The following is a 4807-nucleotide window of genomic DNA, read 5'->3' as shown; positions in this document are numbered from 1 at the left end:
CAGCTTAGCTCACAAGATAAAGCCCGAGTAGTCCAACAATGGTTGCACCACACTGGAGAGGCTGAGAATCCATAGCTGTTCAGTCCATGAGACTGGATGTCTCAGTAGTCCTAATCTGGTGCTGAAGGTCTGATAAATTCCAAAAGATAGGCTAGTCTTTAGTCTACAGCAAGAAGATGAAGTCACCAGCGAGAGAGAAGGCAAGCAGCAAAAAGTAAAAAGTGTTCTCCTCTGCCATGGCCTTTTATACCGGCTGCCATCAGAAGGTAACACCCACATTTACGGTGTGTCTTCCAGCTTCCGATGATCCAATTAAGAAGATCTCTCTCATTTCAGTTAATCCCAGACCTGGTCAAGTTGACACCCGGGATTAGCCATCACAAATGCTAACTCTGAGTATCTTACAGATCTGTGAGAACATCTGGAAGAAGAGTAAGATACCAGTTAAGGAGTTTAAAGGAAAAAACATTGAGCAGAAAAAAATTACACCTGGGAGCAGTAAAATTGTTGGTTGAAAATCTCGGTACCAGGGGTGGGCTATTTCTATATGAACTGTTGGCTAGGCAGGTCTCCAAGAGCGTAGAATACATAAGTTTGTATTTTGTAGGTTAAGCTGTTGCTTACATGCAGAACTAGATGGCACATTTCTATTACTGGAGAACTAGATGGCAGGTCTCTATTGTACACTCTGGTTGTGGCCTTAGAGAATCAGGTTGGAGATGAGATGGAAGCACAGGGTAAGAAACAAAGTAAGTGATAGAGTAAGGGTTAGAGGTTGGGTAGCTTTTTCTTCTGTAGATAAAACTGCCCTGATTTACATATATATATATGAGAGAGCTGATGAGCAAACTGATTGTTTCTGGATTCTGTGTTCTTTAGTACAGTATAGTATACAATATACAGTAGAGTATATTAGTCAGGTTTTTCATTGTGATGAGAAAACACCAAACGGAACCACGTAAGAAAGGAGATTTCTCATGACTTGTGGAGGTAGCAGTTCATCTAAGCAGGGAGGATGTGTGGTGCAGAGCAGCTCCCATCAAAATGGCCAGGAAGCGGAGATAGGAAATCTGTGTGTGGCTTTTTCTTTTTCCCACTTCCATCCCACGGAGCATAGCTATGGGATCCTGTCACCCACAGGCAAGGTGAGTCGTGCCCCTTAGTTTATCTTCTCTGGACACATCTTCAGAGACACACCCATAGCTGTGCTTCACTGATCTCCTTGGTGCTTCTCAGTCTGATCAAGTTAACCATCAAGATTAACCACCGCCTCAGTTTTTTGTTTTGTTTTGTTTTCTGGGACAGAGTCTCCCTGTAGCCCCAGGTGGCCTGGGACTCATTTTGTAGACCAGGCTGGGCTTTGTCTCAGAGAGATGCTGCCTGCTTCTGCCTCCTGAGTTCTGGGATTAAAGATGTGTGTCACCATGCCCAGCTCCACAGCCAGCTTTTTAAAGTGTAACCCTTGTAGTAATTCCTTTCATTACAGCAAGTGAACATTTGCCCTCATTTCTGACTTCCACATTTACTAAGACGCCCCTATAATAGTATAAACTTAAGATTCCTTAAATCCTGATGCCTCCCTTTCAAAGCATCCTGTGAGAAAACAGAAACCAAACAGAGCTTTCAGTGAATGCTTGTGGCGGGAGGAGGCAAGAGAACACAGACCTCTGGATTCCAGGGAAGTGGCCCAACCTGGACTTGCTAGCTCCAGAAAGGGTCAGGTCCCACCCATGCCTCATTCACAGTATGACAGTTTTACAGCCAGATACCTCTTATGAACAACCAGTTATCATCACTCCCCAACCTGTATCAGTGCTCTTCTTGATTGTCTATGGGGGCCTAAAATAGCTGAATTAAAGACACATTCCTTTATGTTGAGAAAACCTTTCAACATCGAGGAATGAAATGATTAAAAAGCAACCGTTCTTATAAGCAATGTCATTGCATAATAGACTAGCATTAAGTATCTCTTTCTCATAGTGTCTCAGAGATATAGTCATGGGTCAGGGAATCAAATCTACAATACATGGGCCTGTAGGGGACATTTATTTAAACCATAGCACATAGTTTAGGAGGAGGTCAATTTGCAATGATGAAGATAGGGGTGAGGATGAGGATGAGGATGATGACCAGTTTTTGAAACCTCCGCCATACTAGTTAACATGCTGTACCATCTCAGTCAGTCCACAACAGGAAGAACTGAATCAGACAGTTACACAGCTCAAAGTGGCTGAACAGGAGATCAGGGCACAAAAATGAGTTAAATGACAACTAAGATGTCAAGGGCTTTAAAATGTTTAGGCATTTCACAATCAGGCCTTGGACCAGCCCTGCCCTTCACTGCTTTCCCCAAATCTATGAGACGCCAATTACAGTTTCTCCTAATCATAGGAAGCACTGTAGAATATAGTCTTCATTGAAGAGTGTATAAAATATTAACCTCTAGGCAATGCAAGTATCTTCAAATTGGGATATGAACACCAAATGACACCTGGATTTCAATAAAAATCAATTACCAAGGAAAAAGTTTTAAAATAACTAGGCACACACAGTTAAACATTAGTGTTCACTGGTTTGAAGTGTTTGGGTTTTGCAATGGTGTGGTTTGGAAACTTTCCAGCAGAAAAGCTATTTTCTTTTAAGAGGAGAGAACCCTGCAATATTTTCTTTGCTGAAATAATGTGATCCCTAAAGACGTCTTATATAATCCAAACTTTAAATAGACCCTATTATTTCAGTTGACCTCATTCTTACTAGGTTTTTACAGGTCAGCAAGGAACTATTAACAGCTGAGTGATAATTAATCCTACTTTCCCCCCAAACTGTTAGTCTATCTCGTCTAAAGAGGAAGCTTTCATATGAACCCGACTTCCTCAGTGAGTAATAAATAACAAACTGAAATTCTGTAGAAAAACATCATTGCAGGGCTTGAGAATGAAGAAACAGGTTGAAAATGATGAAGTGGCTCCATCTTCAGCTCTTTACTTGCTGAAATTCTGTGGTTCATCTGGCACAGGAGTGGCCAGCAGTAGAGTCTGCAGCACAGCTAGTCGGGGCCACAACTCCCCAGGTGGCTCCCTGGAAACATGCCGAGTTTTAGCTTTCGCTGTTACCTAGGTGGTCTGGGTTCAGACGCAGTAGTTAAAGCACCTTAAACAATGATGGAAGCCTCATTCTTTTGACATGGAAGAACTTTAAGAATCTACTATCAAAATAAAACTTCAGTTGTCAGGTGTCACCTACTGTAAAGCAAGACTGAAATCTGATAGGAAGAGAAGAGATATAGGTTAGAACAGGCAAAAGGACCCAGGAAGAAAGTTGTGGCCACAGAAGACTTGCCTTCCTCGAATGACTGAGAGAATAGAATGCTGATGCTAGCTTCATCTAGCAATTTGTAAATGGGTTATGTGAACACATGGGTCTTAACATGTTTGTAGATAGAGGGTGTGTGCTTGTGTGTGTAAAATGAAGAAAAGCGTCTTAGAGTCAGCACAGCGGGAAGTGCCTCTGCTAAGGGTATGCTTTGTAATTGAAGGTTTCTGCAGCTGCTAACTGCTCATGACATGTCTTCTTCCTTTCCAAGGAAAGTCTCTGATTTTCAGTAATGATTTGTTACAAATCTGTTGTCATCAGGTCAAGTACACTCAGGTACACCTGCGTAAAGAGACTCACTAAGATCACCTTACCTCAGAAAGTCAGTCTATCCTCTTCAGACAAAATCAAACCATGCATGACATGTAACCCAGTGCACTTGCATGTTTCTTACTCATAGTGGTAATGTTACAAATTTTTGAACACTTCAAATAATCATAACATGAGATATGAGACTGAACAGTCCAGGTTGCACTGTGGAAAAGTTCAACAGAGTTAGAACTGGAGATTCTATCAAGTTGACCGTCAATAGTAGCCTCATATACACTATATTTTTTCAATGTATATTTTGTTAAATTCTTGTGAATTTCATACATTTTAATCATATTTAGTCTTCCCCTGTTGTCGCTCGAGTTCTCTCTGGATCTCTTGCACTATTAGGCAAACCACATAACATATCTTTATGTGTATTTATTATTGTCATGGGGGAGAGAGGGGAATGACTTACAAGGAAACAAGCACCTGATGCCATAGTCACGACTAGCATTTGCTCACACCTCAGGGGCCAGTGGTCTCACCTCAGGTCCATTCTGACAGGCCATTCTGTCCTTGTGTATGCCTGGCTGCTGCTGCTGCACATTGCCCACACCACTCGCTACCCTCTGCTCACAGCTTCCCTTTCAAGATGGCTCCCAGCAGCCCCTCAGTAGTCCACCCTCTGCAGCAGGCCCCACCCCTTGGAGGAACTAGCCAATTGGGAGACACTCACCCCTTTCCTCCACTCTTACAATCTTCCCATCCATCTTCTACTAAGGAAGGGGTGAGAGTGAGCCTTGAGGGGGTGACAGATGTAGGGCAATCTCTCTTGTATCATGGCGAGATAGTGGCTTCTTGGGCCTCCCCATTAGTCATCTTTAGGCTGTGGCCACTGATCTACCTCAGTGGTGTTTCTTCTAAAAGACAAATGGAAGGAAGTAGACACATTTAAACAAACATGAATGTAAATACAGATACCTAGAAGATATCCCAGTAGTTATACTGTATTCATTAAACAGTATACTTGTGATGGCTTCTCTACTAGGGCCTGTAGCCTTTCTTGACACAAGGCGTTGGCCTGGTCTACAGCACCAGATGTGTGTTCCACCCCTAGGAGCAGGCCTTATCCAATCAGAAATTTGTAAGTTGAATGTATGTTGGTTGAGCCATTATTGCACTT

General features: G+C 42.5%; 1 long non-coding RNA gene across 1 annotated transcript; it reads right to left on the bottom strand.

Annotated features, from left to right (window-relative positions):
* Positions 1 to 312: 312 nt before the first annotated feature.
* Positions 313 to 4504, bottom strand: LOC115072079. The gene is made up of 3 exons (XR_003851140.1): positions 4361 to 4504; positions 3687 to 3846; positions 313 to 421 (listed from the first exon to the last, which is right to left on the bottom strand). It is a non-coding gene; the product is annotated as an uncharacterized LOC115072079 (long non-coding RNA).
* Positions 4505 to 4807: the final 303 nt, after the last annotated feature.

The sequence above is a fragment of the Nannospalax galili genome, unplaced genomic scaffold, assembly GCF_000622305.1.
Source record: "Nannospalax galili isolate Female #2095 unplaced genomic scaffold, S.galili_v1.0 scaffold1220, whole genome shotgun sequence".
In the NCBI taxonomy this organism is placed as follows: domain Eukaryota; kingdom Metazoa; phylum Chordata; class Mammalia; order Rodentia; family Spalacidae; genus Nannospalax; species Nannospalax galili.
The sequence above is the reverse complement of the archived record's forward strand: the minus strand, read 5'-3'. Positions and strand labels throughout refer to the sequence as shown.